Source organism: Stenella coeruleoalba (genome assembly GCF_951394435.1).
Source record: "Stenella coeruleoalba genome assembly, chromosome: 17".
In the NCBI taxonomy this organism is placed as follows: domain Eukaryota; kingdom Metazoa; phylum Chordata; class Mammalia; order Artiodactyla; family Delphinidae; genus Stenella; species Stenella coeruleoalba.
Window position 1 is genome coordinate 5,843,042 of NC_137163.1, and position 14,787 is coordinate 5,857,828.

A 14,787-nucleotide genomic window follows, 5' to 3' on the forward strand; every position below is an offset into this window, starting at 1 on the left:
ATTGCCTTCAGCCCAGGGTCTTCACCATGATGTTCAAAACCCTCCTTGAACTGGCCTTTTGCAGCCCTTTCCTCTATGTCTCCACTTCCAAGCGGGAAGCTTTCTTCTCCGCTCCGGATTTTCTACTGCTGCGCGGGCACAGACCTGCAACCTGGAAGGATGCAGGCGTGGAGTTTCATCTGAGGGGAATCTGGCCTCCTGCAGATACAGAACCTTTGGTTCCCTGCTGACATGGTTTCTGAGAAAGTGGCAGAAGGAATGCACTCGGAACCATGGAATGTAAACGAAGCTATTCACAGTCCACTGATAATTTTCTTCCTTCGTATATATCACAAGGTAATAAACAGCTCTTGGTACATAGCAGTGTATGTATGTGTATGTATATATATGCAATTAGTTTATTGATTTCTAGATATTAATTTTGAATCACACTATTTTATTAAATTATTTTTAATATTTTTGTTAATTGCCTTGAATTTTTCAGGTATATAGTCATATATTTAATTACTGACTGTTTCACCTCCTCCTTCCAAGTTTGTACATATAATTTCTTTATCTTATTAACACGTCTGGTATGATGAGAAATTACGGGAGTGATGGCATCCTTGTCTTTTTCCTGAATTTAGTGGGAATGTTTCACATTGATCCTGAAAATGCCTTTGGGACAAAAGAAATACAGTTTACCAAGTTAGGAAAATATCATGAATTCCTCTTTAAGTTTTTTAAAGTTAAAAATGGATTTTCAGTGTTACCTAATGCCTACTCAGCAGCTATGAAGATTATCATAAGTTGTTTTCCTTAGAATTACCAATATGATGAATTAAACATATTGCCTTATAACATACCACACTTGATTACTGGAATAAATGCCATATTGTCATGCTGTGCTTTTTTTTTTTTTAATGTGCTGCTGAATTGTTTGTTAAGTTTTTATTTAGGATTTTCTATTATCATGTATGTCACAATTCATTGCTGGAGGATTTAAGCACATCCCGTGTGACTCCATTAGGAAAGGATGCTAGGAAGCTTGTTCCTGGTTTCCTCTGAATTTTCCCCGGGTCCCCTTTTCTTTGACTAATTGGGCCTTTTATCATTTTGCTGTGATAAATTACCCCAAGTGCTTTGGAGGTCTGGCTAAAGGGAGGTTGAGTTGGGGATATATTTAGTGGGGACTTGTTGATATTATTTATGTGATTTGCTGTCACTACCATTTATAGTTGAGTTATTGCTAGCCATCCTGGTAGAGGAAGAACTTCTAGAAGTCTCCACCTCCCTCTGTGCCAAATTACCCTGCACGGTGACTTGAAGATTCAGGGTTTGACCCTGATAGGAATCTGTGCTCTATTCCCTGGCACTGGGTCTGTGTAGCTAGTGGGAGAGAAACAAGGTTTGAAATGTACACAGCCAGAAACCAGAATTTTCCAAGGGCTGAAAATATTTCCAGTCATCAACTGTGAACAATTATAAGTTTGTTTCTCCTTGTCTCATCAAAACAGAGGCCCTCTCCTGTCAGCAATATGCTCAAATATGCTCAAAATCTCAGAAGTTATGATTATAAATGGACCGTATGCGTTTTTCTTTGAAACAAAATAGAATTTATCAGAATCCCTGTGTTTGTAGAGTGGAAACCAGTATGAGAACAATAAACAGAACAATCACAGCAAGTGTGTCTGTGTGAGAAGCTGTGTGTTTCATGTATTCTAACATGTTGGATTGCATCTACCACAGCCAACACATCTTGTCCTGAGGAAGTCTGCTGGTTCCAGATTAAAGAGAACACAACATTGTCAGCGACACAGAAAAACAGCCTGAAGTAACAAGTGACAAACAAGTGACAATCTCCTACACATTCATCAGTAAGTCAATGGATGTGGAGGAAGAATAATTGGATTACACTATTAAGTAGCTCAATACAAAGTGAAAACGCAGTTTTTAAAAGCATTTGAATTGCTCCTGTTTATGCTTTAATTTCAGAATAATTTTATACATTTTAAGAAGTATTGATCAAAGCAAAATGAAAATCTGATGGGAAATGTCTTAGTAGACGTAAAAAAAAAAAAAATTAAGCCAAGACTGGCAGAATCTTTATGTCAAATACTGTGTTGTTATATCACAACAGGAATTAAAATTCTGATGGACAAAATGAGAAAGATGCAGAAAAGGATCCTGGCAACCAAAAGGATAAAATTAAAATGACAATTGAAAGATAACAAAAACTGGAAAATCAGGACACTCCCAAAGAGAAAACAAAGTCAGGAGGGAGATGAAAATAAAAGCAAAGTAAGACACAAGTTGTACAAGTGACAAAACTGGCATGAAGGTCAACAGTAGCTCCCCTTTGCAGAATTCATCAACTTCAGTAACTTCTGTGATATTTCGTGATAGACTGTTACAGTGAGCGGTATTTTTATTCATATAGGTTTAACTAAAAATAACTTTTTTCTAATATCATGATCACAGTAATATGAAGCATCGTATTACAAAGAAATACAAAGAATCCAACAGAACAAAAATGGACATAAAAATGTTTCTGAAACAAGTACTTAAAAAATTAATGACCAGACTTCTGAGATCCTGGCTGTCCTATAGGATGTCCTACAGGTGTGTCCTGTATGGCTTGGTGCTGTTTTGGTTATAAATCATGTTCCATTAAGAGAGGTACTGAACATTTTGCTTTTTTGTTTATTCATTTTTTATATTCCACATTTGAGTGGGAAAAAAATAAGTGAACAAACCAAACCAAGCATAAACAAACACATAGTTACAGAGAACAGAGTAGTGGTTATGGGGGGGGAGGGGCTGGGGGAGGACCATATGGGTAGGGGGGTCAACTGTATGGTGAGAGATGGAAACTAAATTTTTGGTCGTGAACACATTCTAGGGTTTATAGGAGTAGAAATATAATGCTGTACACATGAAATTTATATAATGTAATAAATCAGTGTAACTACTGAGACAATCAAAATTAATTAACATCCAGGTGGGGAAAAAGAGAGCTATATCAAATAAACCGCCCCCTAAATATTATACTACTCCATTACTGTAGGTCCTCCTTGGGATGTAACCAACACTGAGCTGGGGCTAGTACTGCGTGCTAGTTTTTTACCAAAAATCCTATGAGAAAATTTTAACTTTTTTGTAGACTGACAACTATCTATCGATGACTTCATTCAACCAAGGGAAACAAGTTTGGGACTACTGTAGCCCGCCCTTGAATGCTATTCATGGTCAGTCACATGAAAACACGGCTACTATGGAGAACAAAGGACTCCACATGCGCTTTTAAAACATTTTAAAATGGCACAATGTGTGCAGTGAGCATGTCATTGCCTTAAACCTAGTGAAGAGAAAGCTGCCTCCCCGGTGCTGAGGTTGTTGATGCCTTTGGTATTTTGCTACACTAAATGTTTTCTTTTCAGATTTGAATTGTAGATGTGTTATTTTATCCACACATGCCAAGTCGGATTTTTCTTTAAAGATTTTAAGGGTGATAAAATGGCCTGGCCATTATAAAGCTATTCAAGTCTTGCACATGGACTTAAAGACATTAAAAAGACTCTGACATACACTTCTGAAGACTCAGAAGAGAAATCTGAGCACAAAGAAAATGTAAAAAAAAAAAAAAGAATGTATTCAAAAAGTTGATAAGGCTTCAATACACCATTTCCACTGCAATTTGAAAAGGCATTCTGGAATGTTTCAATAAAACAAATAAGAAATACAGGCTCCTGAAGTGGATGTTTATGAACATCCCATTTATCATCTTTATTTGTTAAGGAGAGGAGAGGAAATTCAATTAAAAATTAATGGAAACAAAATGAAAAAATGAAGGAAGAAAAGCAATAGAAGTCAATCTGGCATTTAGGAGTGAATTATAACAAAAACTAAATGTGGTCATTCATTAGAAGGAAGAGTGACTCTCAGACATAATGCATAGGCTCTTAAATTGTTTAATATTTTGATCAACCTAAAGGAATGGATCATCTGAATATACTGGGGAGATATTCAAATGCCTGGCTGATCTGAAACAAAATGCTGACATCAATAAGGTCACACAAAACTCAAAATATACCATTACAAGAGGAAATCACTGAACCTCAGTCATTCAAAGGTGATTCAGTATTTAGTTGTTACACAAGAAAACTTCAAATGCTCTTACATGTTATAGCCCATCTAGGGAAGAAGTTAAATAGAGTTTTCCCTAAAGTTGGTAACAATCCTAAAAACTTACATGACAGGACCAGCAGTAGATTGGGATACTGAAGAGAAATTTTCTAAATTATGAATAAAACTATTTTAGTCTACCATGCTAGAAGAAACACTGAATAAGCTTTCTATTCTCTCATTAAAGATTATTATGGGGCTTCCCTGGTGGCGCAGTGGTTGAGAGTCTGCCTGCCGATGCAGGGGACACGGGTTCATGCCCCTGTCTGGAAAGATCCCACATGCCGCGGAGCGGCTGGGCCCGTGAGCCATGGCCGCTGAGCCTGCGTGTCCGGAGCCTGTGCTCTGCAACGGGAGAGGCCACAACAGTGAGAGGCCCGGGTACCGCAAAAAAAAAAAAAAAAAAAAAAGAAAAAAGAAAATTATGCAGTTGTCATCCTGTGAAGAGACAATAAAAGAGTATGCACCCAAAATCTTAGGGAAAACTTGTTATAGATGTGTGCCTGGAAGTTATTAATATCTTTTTTTTAATTTAGGCTAGATTTTGTGAGATTACATTGAATTTTATAGATTTTCAATCTGTATAACTTATTTCCTTTCCAGCTCTAAATAAATATTTATTTTATATCTAATTTTCTGTTCACAATCCTGTGGTATTTTTCTTAAAGAGAGCCCCTGTAGTTGTGCAATCTGCAGGCCTCACAAAATGTTAAGAGCAGTAATAATATCTTGTATATAAAAACAAGACCTGAGGGCTTTCCTGGTGGTGCAGTGGTTAACAATCCGCCTGCCAATGCAGGGGACACGGATTCGAGCCCTGGTCCCAGATCCCACATGCCGCGGAGCAACTAAGCCCATGTGCCACAACTACTGAGCCTGCACTCTAGAGCCCGCGAGCCACAACTACTGAGCCCACGTGCCACAACTACTGAAGCCCGCTCATCTAGAGCCCGTGCTCCGCAACAAGAGAAGCCACCACGATGAGAGGCCTGTGCACCGCAACCAAGAGTAGCCCCCGCTTGACACAACTAGAGAAATCCCACACACAGCAACAAAGACCCAATGCAGCCAAAAAAAAAAACAAGACCTAAGGAGAGCATTAGTGAAGATGTAAATTTGGGGTAAAAATGTTGAGCCATTATTAAACTTTAATACCTTACAAAATGCCTCTCCCATTGCTCCACTGATCAGAATCTCTCTCCTTCCCAGATAATTTGCCATCATTGACCTACACAGGTTCTGATAGATGCTAGGTGTTGGTCAGTGGAAAAACAAGAAAAAGACAAACTGACTTCTCAGAGCTGGTTAACAAGAAAACACAATGATAAACTATGCTTTCTAATACAAGGACCACCAGAAAACACTGCATTCCTGGAGTAATGCCAAGATCTTTGTCCATCATTCAGGACCCTGAAGAGTCTGACAAGACCAGAAGAACCACCCGGCTGAGCCCAGCCACAATTGCTGACCTATGGGAGTAAAAGCAAATGAAATATGTGTTGTCTTAAATCATTATATTATGGGGTGGTTTGTTACACAGCAAAGGCTGACACGCTAACAAAGCTGCCCACTTAAAAGACAGCCAGCTATAATGTTTATCAAGTTCTGCCTTCTGTCTGCTCTGAACATAACCCCGAGTCATCTAGCTGTTTTGAATGTGCTATCCCCTCTGTCTTAGATGCCTTTTTACTCCACTTTGCTGATGAACTCAAACATTTAAAATCCTTGCTAATATTGCTGTCTGCAATTTCCTTTTGTGAACCAGATAGTTAGCCATCCTCTCTATCATGTGCCTCTAGCATATGTTATCATTCAAATATCAAGTGGTTTTATTTATTTTGGTGTCTTTAGTAGCTGGCACAGTGACAGTCATGTAATGTTTTCCAAGAGAACAAACGGCATTGTGATTAATAAAATGAGCTTTCACCTAAGAAAGACCTCACTTCACATCCCAGTTCTACCACTTACTAGCAGTGGGACCTTAGGAAATCATCTTGGCTGTGCAGAACAGAAAACCTATATGATGTAGTAAATGAAACAGTAATTATTTTCCTTTCATTAAAATAAGCCTGGGGTAGGCAATCCCAGGCTGGGCTGGTGGCTCCCTAGTAATCAAGGGCTCAGACTTATTCTATCATTTTCCCCATCGCTCTTCACTTGTGATTTCCACTCTCAAGTTCCCCTCATGGTGCAAGAAGTCTGTAAGTGCTCCAGCTATCACATCCTTGTCCCAAGCAAGGAGGAAGAACAGGGAAAAGGATGCTGCTCTGAGCCAAATTATCTCCTTTTAAAGAGCTCCCCCCAAAAGTCTCAAGCAACAACTTCTTGCCACATCTCATTGGCCGTTCTCATCAGCAAGAGAGAATGTAAAATACACTTTTATAATCTGACACATTGCCACGTCCAGATATATACAGATATACAGATATATATGGCTCCTGTCATTAAAGAAGAAAGGAGAATGGATATTGAGTAGGAAACATGAAGTCTCTGTAACATTTTAAACCAATCAGTTCAAAATTCTTGAGCCTAAATTTCCTCATATGTACAATGGGACTAAGACTCTTTCTAGGTGGCTGTGAGGATTTTGTGAGATACCTCATGTGAAGTACCTAGCAGAGTGTCTGTCCCATAGTAGATGCTCAATAAGAGGTCCTAGCACAGACACCAGTTGAACCTGACCAAGTTACAATACTCTAAGCCTAAGCTGCCCCTAGTAGGGCACCAGAAAAGTGCAGGAGACATGTTCCCAGCCTGCAAGGGACTCACCGTCCACTTGCAGAAAGAAGATGCACATCTAACAACAATCGACAAGCCACTGCCCCCACTCTGCCTCGTGTATATTTTAAAAACTGTCAGATGAAATAATGGTTACTTATCAGTGTGGCTCAAGCGCTAAACTGGGAGCTCCGTGAGGACAGGACCAGGTCTAGTTTCTCCACGGACCCCCAACAGGCTCACGTGCTAATGGAGTGAGTGGTTCAGATAACATGGGATCAGGAAGTTCAGCAGGTGGGTGGCACATACTGAGGGCCCATAACTTCATTAGATGAATGAATGAATGAATGAATATGTCACGCATTACGGTTAGGTATTATCTATCCATCTGCATGAACAGCGGTGACAGAGTCTGCGCCATGATCTAATCCCACCCCTCACTGACCATATGCACTTGGGTTCAAGCACCCTGTTCTCATTTGCCTCAGTTTCCTCACTATGAAATGAGACGGTAAGTCAGAGGATTCCCACAAGAATCAGATGCCATCACTGTTCCCTCTATGAAACAAGTCACAGTCAAGCACCACAGGGCACTCACCTTGGTGACACAGGGACGGGAAGGCACTGCCCACAGCAGTAAGTGGCTCCAAGCCCAGGGCAGGTCATCTTCGTAGGTGAGACGATGACCCTGTGAGCCACACACAGCACACCCTGAGGAAGGGGGCACAGCCACAGCCAGTGGACAGGCCACAGCTGGCCCAACGCTCAACAGGGCAGACTCAAAGCGCACAGAGAATAAGGAACACTGACCTTGGTCTCCAGCTAAGCCCCAGCTGGGTGCCAGTGTATTTCTCCTATATTGGTTCTCATGTCTTATTTTCCACCTTTCTCTCTGTGTGCTTCTCATTTACCCTGTTCACAGTCCATGGTGTTTTCCCATTATCTTGTTTCGCAGGGCCGCCCCGAATGTTCTAACCCGTGACCCCCGGTGACGCTGACTGGATAAGGTAGTGCGTGCGAGCCTCAGACTCCAGCCGCCTGCAAATGCTGTGGGCAGAAAGTGTGGCACAGCGGACACGCAGGACAGCCACGTGTGTGCTCCCTGAGTTTTTCCATCAGCGCTGAAAGCAGGTCTAACAGTGACTGAACCTCAGCTCTGCCACTCACCTAGCTGTGTGAACGTGGACCACGTAACCTCCCCGATTCAACTTCCTCATTTGAAAAATAGAGACAGCAACACCTACATCACTGAGTTTAAGAATTAAAACCAAGTTTTATGAGTACTTCTTACAGGCCCAGTATTGTTCTAAACATTTCTAATGTTTTAACTGTTTAATTCTTATAACATCAACTATTAGCACTCCCATTTTATGGATGGAGAAAGCAAGGCAGAAGAGAGGATCATGAGAATGCACAGCCAGCAGTGGCAAGCCAGGAGTTAACCCCAGACAGAAGGTGCCAGAGCCCACACTATTAACCCCTCTTCATACATCCCGGCCTTCTGTATCAGGACTCAGCGAGCTAAGGGTATGCAGAGAGCACAGTATGTGTCCAGCACATAGTAAGTGCCCTAAAAACAGTGGTCGTTATTCAATTCCCAGGGCACATGGAGAAAAAAAACTGCCTGGATTCAATTTGGGTAAATCTCCAGTTTATGAACAAGTGACATGAGAAAGAAGACCAAAGATTGTGATGACCCAGGGAGCTAACTTCTAGAGCACTGGTTCTCAACTAGGGGTGTTTTTCCACAGCAGGGGACATCTGGCTATGTCTGGGGACATTCTGGTTGTCACAACTGGGATGAGGATGCTCCTGGCAGCTAATACGTGTGAACCAGGTATTCTGCTAAACATCCTACAATGCACAGGACAGCCTCTCACAATCCCCCACTAAAAAAAAAAAAAAAAAAGAATTATCCAGCCTCAAATGTCAGTCATGCCAAGGTTGAGGAACTCTGTCCTCAAGCATTGAGTCTGCACCATGCTCACCGATGGGGGCTCACTTCCCAGTACCCAGCCTCGCACGGAGTGTGTATGGATACATATTCCTCAGCGCTAAGATGCTGCCAGTTGAAGAATGTACTACCAGCTGAACAGACGTGGTTCAGGGGGAAAGGAAACAGCACCACAATGACTGTAAAATACACCACAGGTCAGAAATGTTCCAATGAGTGGGAGGTGGGAGAGATGTGCATCTTAGAAGTGAGTAAACGGAGAATATTTCTTATGTTTAAAAATAAACTAATCAAAGAAGAGACAATCTTTCCAATGTGGAAAGGACCACCAAAATATAACCCAAGATACCTTCCGGGCCTTGCTCAGCCCCCAGAAAGACAACACACAGACTACCAGGGTGGCGAGAAAATGTTATCTTCAGCCTCAAGTGTTTGGTAGAGGGCTGGGTTGACAAGGATTATGAGCCAATGTCTCAATTCAGCAGGACATCCATGATTGATTAGTGATGTCTGTGCAGACATGGGAGGGGAAGCAATATTATGTATGACACCAACCTGCTGTCAAAAGAAATCTACTATAGTCAAACCTACTATAGTCAAAAGAACAGTGGATTTTGAATCACACTATCTGGATGTGAACCTCAGCTCAGCCACGGAAGAGCTACTCCTTGGGGAGATCCGTCTCCTTCTCTGAAACTCCAACTATCCTTGTATAAAATGTGTATAATACATCTTAGTTCCGTTACATGGTTGTTTTGATGAGCTCCGTTGGGTATAATGAAAATGCTAATTATCCGAGATTCAAATGAGGTAATCTATTCTGGTGCTTCTTAACCTGAAGTTCCCAGGTACTATCTGGGAGCTATTCTATTTTCTGTATTTCAAAGTGTACACTGGATATCATTCTTTTTTTTTTTTTTTTTTTTTTTTTTTGTGGTACACGGGCCTCTCACTGTTGTGGCCTCTCCCGTTGCGGAGCACAGGCTCCGGACGCGCAGGCTCAGCGGCCATGGCTCACGGGCCCAGCCATTCCGCGGCATGTGGGATCTTCCCGGACCGGGGCACAAACCCGCGTCCCCTGCATCGGCAGGCGGACTCTCAACCACTGCGCCACCAGAGAAGCCCCTGGATATCATTCTTGATACAGCCTCACAGGTCATTAGTTAGTCAGTGCAGTGTGTTATATAGCAGTTTGTGAGACACGTCTATATTGTTAAGGTTACGTGATTTGAAGGAATTGTTTTAGGCCATCCTTTAGGCTCATTTATGTCCTTTTTTAATCTAGATAAGATATCAGGGCTTGGCATGCTTTATGTAATAGGAAATCGACTGCAAAATAAATTACTACTCTAATAAATGCCCTTTCCTGACTCAGATTAGAGCCTTCCAGGGACAAAAGATATTCTGTCCACAGCTAAGGAGGATACACAAAGGAGCTATCATAACTAGTCTCCCCACAGGCCCTACTTAGCCAGGTCTCCCAGTACTGACACTCTTGCATAATGCTTGCCACTTGAATCTAGTCTGGTCCTTTTGCTTTAACAAATAGAATGTTTAGGAAGTGACTTTTCAGGCTGGGTCAGAAGAAAACTCGCAACTTCCTCCTTGATCTCTTGGTACATTCATTCTCAGGGAAACCAGATTCCATGTAAGCAGTATGATAACCTTAATACTGCCATGATGTGAGGAAGCCCATGCTAGCCAAGAGCAGCTACGTGAAGAGAGAGACCAGCCAGCCCCCAGGATTCTATACAGCCAACCACGGCACCAGACACTGGTGAAGACATCGCCTTGGTTGTCTAGCCCAGCTGAGTCTTCAAATGACTCCACCCACAGCTGTCATCTGACTTCAACCATATGGAAGACCAAGCAAGAACCACCCAGTGAAGACCTGTGAACCCACAGAACCTAGAGAGATTGTAATAAATTATCATCTTAAGTCACTAACTTTGGGGATAGTTTGTTACCCGGTGTTAGAGACCCGAACCAGGAGCCATCTTGGATGTGGCCGGTAGGAGACAGATTGCCGTAGGAAACTACTTATCCTCTGCCCTGGAGCAGGTCACATTCTGAGGTACTGAGGGTCAGAACTTCAATATTTCTTTTTTGATCTTTTCAGGTGAGGGGGACACAATTCAACCCACAAAGCAGATATTTAGATTTTTTGTGGCTGGAGTATAATATCCATTAATTATACTTAACAGGCGATGAAACTAGAAAGATAAGTATCTGTCTGATCCTGAAAGGCACGCATGCCATGCTAAGGACTTTAGACTTTACAGTCAAAGAAACACAAAACAGCTTTAAGCAGAAAAGTCATGTGATCAGACCTGGCTTTGGAATAGACAACCGTGACTGGAGCAAAAAGTAGGATAATTCATAATAGGAAGCCGGGGTGGGTACCAAGCAAGAGGCTATTTCAAAGTCAAGGTGAACCTCACACAGTACATAAAAAATTAATTTGACATGGTTCATAAACCTAAATGTGAAAGGTAAAGCAATGAAGCTTCTAGAAGAAAACATAAGAGAACATCTTCACGACCTATGGGTAGGCAAAGATTTCTTAAACATGCCACAAAAAAAGCACCAGCCATAGAAAAAAAAGACTGACGAACTGGACTTCATTAAAATGAAGAACTTCTGTTCATCAAAAGACACTGTTAAGAGAGTGATAAAACAAGCCACGGAGTGGGAAAAGATACCTGTCGCACATATATATGAAAAAAGACTCATATCCAGAATATATAATTCCTACAATGCAGAGACTTATAACTCAATTTCTTTAAATGGACCAAACATACACATGCACGTGTGCGTGCGCGCGCGCGCGCGCGCGCACACACACACACACACACACACACACACACGAGTCTAAAGGCAAAAACAAAGTGTAGAAAATATGGAATAATTTCTACTCTCCTACATTGCTAGTGGGAGTGTAAACTGGTTCAACCACTTTGGCCAACTATTTGGCAAAATCAACTAAAGCTAAACACAGATATTCTATGACCTGGAAACTCCACTCTGGGCTTCGTCCCTAAGAGAAATGAAAACTTCTTTCCACCAAGACAGGCACAAAAATGTTCATAGCACTATTCATAGTAACAGAAAGATGGAAATTACTAAACGCCCATTAACAGCAGAAGGGATAGGGCTTCCCTGGTGGCGCAGTGGTTGAGAGTCCGCCTGCCGATGCAGGGGATACGGGTTCGTGCCCCGGTCCGGGAAGATCCCACATGCCGCGGAGCGGCTGGGCCCGTGAGCCATGGCCGCTGAGCCTGCGCGTCCGGAGCCTGTGCTCCGCAACGGCAGAGGCCACAACAGTGAGAGGCCCGCGTACCGCAAAAAAAAAAAAGAGTAGAAAGGATAAATCATTTGTGATATAGAGATATAAATACAGATAGATTTTCTTCCTTAGCAGATGCTACAGACTGTGTCCCTCTGAAATTCATATACTGAAATCTAAACCCCAATGTGATGGTATCAGGAGGTGGGGGGCCTTTGAAGGGGTGATTAGGAAATGAGGGTGAAGCCCTCATGAATGGTATTAGTACCCTTTATAAAAGAGACCCCTTGCTCCCTCCACCATGTGAGGTTACAGCAAAAAGACAAAAACATGGATATGAACTAGGAAGCTTCCCTTCACAAGACATTGAATCTGCTGGCACCTTGATCTTAGACTTCCAGTCCCCAGAACCGTGAGAAATACATTTCTCTTGTTTACAAGGCCCCCGGGTCTACAGTATTTTGTTAAAGCAACCCAAAAGAACAAAGACAGTGGAACCCTTCGTCATAACGAAAAAAATCTACTTCTAAATACAGTAAGTTGGATTTATCTCATGGACATAATGGTGAGAAGAAAAAAAAAACTAGACACAAAAAAGTGCATTCTGATTCTATTTAGAAGTTCAAGAACAGGTGAAAGTAACCTTGATGTAAGTGAGAAAGATAATTGAGCCTTTGGTTACCAACAAGAGGGCCCAAGGGAGCTGCAGGGGTGCTGGAAATCTGTCTCGAGCTGGAGGTTCCACAGGTGTAGACATATGTAAAAATTCATTGGAGGCTGGGGCTTCCCTGGTGGCGCAGTGGTTGAGAGTCCGCCTGCCGATGCAGGGGATGCAGGTTTGTGGCCCAGTCCGGGAAGATCCCACATGCCGCGGAGCGGCTGGGCCCGTGAGCCATAGCCGCTGAGCCTGCGTGTCCGGAGCCTGTGCTCCGCAACGGGAGAGGCCACAACAGTGAGAGGCCCGCGTACCGCAAAAAAAAAAAAAAAAAAAACAACACAAAAAAAATTCATTGGAGGTAGAGCCGGGGTTTGTGCACTTTGCTTATGCAGGTAATGGCTGAATGAAGAAGAAAGCAAGCGCACGTGAGCCAGGATGGAAGTGTGAGGCGACGGGGGGAGGGGCGGGGAAGCACTGGAGATGGAGAGGAAAGGCACCTTACACCTACTGGGTGCGGTGGTGACGCGCGGACATGAAACCCATTTCCCCTGCCTTCCCTAATCAAAGTGGTCTGCAAAAGACTTGCACGTCCTCCACGCCGCAAGTAAAGTAAACCAGAAGACGCTTACCCGAGTGGTTTCGCGGGAACTTGGACTCAAGCTGCGTTTTGTTGGAGCTGAGCTGGTTAAGACTGAACGGGACCACGCACCCTCCCACTGGGCATGCGCGAGTGCCCCGAGTGACCTTTTGACGTCAGAGGGCAGAAAACTCCACCCCCCACTCGTGCCAAGCGCCTCCATTTTTGAACGTGCAGAGGCCCGTGGCTTAGTTACGCCTGCGCACAACAACTGCCGCACCTTTTTGCAATCCCCTCCCCCACGCGCCCCACGCGCCCCACGCGCCCCACGCGCCCCACGCGCCCCACGCGCCCCACGCGCCCCACGCGCCCCACGCAGGGACCTCCCTGCTGCGCCGGGACCTCCCTGCTGCGTTAGTCCTCAACCCATAAATATCTCAGCCCCTGGCCTGTGGGAGACTGGTTTCAGATCTATCCTCCGGTCTTCTTGTCTCTCTGTCCGTCTGTCTCAGGAAAACCTCTCTGTTTTGGCTTGCTGAGCTCGGGGCTAAAGCCACCCTGGGTGGGTAACAGTGGGAGAAGCAAGAGTGGGAACCAGCTGGGTGGAAAGCAGGGAAGATGAGAAAAGATTCGTCTCGTTAGTCGGGAGCGAAGGGCGGGAACAGGGAATAGCGCTCAGAGAGGCGTGCAAGAAGCCAGAGCCTGACCTGGGCCCTCAGCGAGGGGCTGGGTTTTGTCGGCGGGGATCGGTGGGCAGACGAGGGGGCTGGTCCCCGCAGCGTGAAGACCACGCACAAGGGTCACTGGAGGGGGTCGATCACAGCCTGCCCCCTGCAGGGAGCTTGTCCTTCTTGCTGGATAGAATTTTTCTAGGTTTTTGTGGTAAGGGTCGAATTTTTTTTAAGTCAGTGTTTTGGCAGAAAAAGTGACAGGAGGCCCCAGGGTAGAAAACCTCTAGTCAAGTCTTCCTCCTAGACAGGAAAAGGTGGGGGGTGACTGTACGTGAAACGCGCAGTGCTGCAGCCTTTCAGGAGAAATGCTCTCCGAATCTGAAGCCCACTTCATCACAGGTGTCGAAGCGGACTCGGGCAGTACATAATGCATGATTCTGGGGTGGCAGTTGAGGGGAGGAAGCCTAAAAGATTGAATTATTTTTCTTATTAATATTTATTGGCTAAGAAACATCTCTGTCCCCACTAGACCAGAATATGGGCTTAATTTGAAGCGGACGTAACTTGATTTGCATTTCTGAACCCCCGTGGCTTGGTCCTCCAGGCTGCCTGGAGCAGAGATGGGTGGGCAACGCCACCTTCTTCACTCTGCTGCCCCGTGGCGGTGGGGACTTGAGAACACATTAGAAGTGGGTCCCTCTGATGGAGCTTGTCCACCGCAGGGACAAAGATGGGTGGAGCTGAGACTGATGCAGACAG

At 43.8% G+C, this 14,787-nt stretch overlaps 1 protein-coding gene across 12 annotated transcripts in view; it reads right to left on the minus strand.

Annotated features, from left to right (window-relative positions):
* LOC307176255 (uncharacterized protein) overlaps positions 1–13,529 on the minus strand; it is a 321,330-nt gene extending 307,801 nt beyond the window's left edge. For all 12 annotated transcript variants that reach the window (XR_013824654.1, XR_013824655.1, XR_013824656.1 and 9 more), the window contains exon 1: positions 13,410–13,529. The gene's annotated coding sequence lies outside the window, so the exon portion shown is untranslated. The remainder of the gene's footprint in view (positions 1–13,409) is intronic.
* Between the last annotated feature and the right edge of the window lie 1,258 nt (positions 13,530–14,787).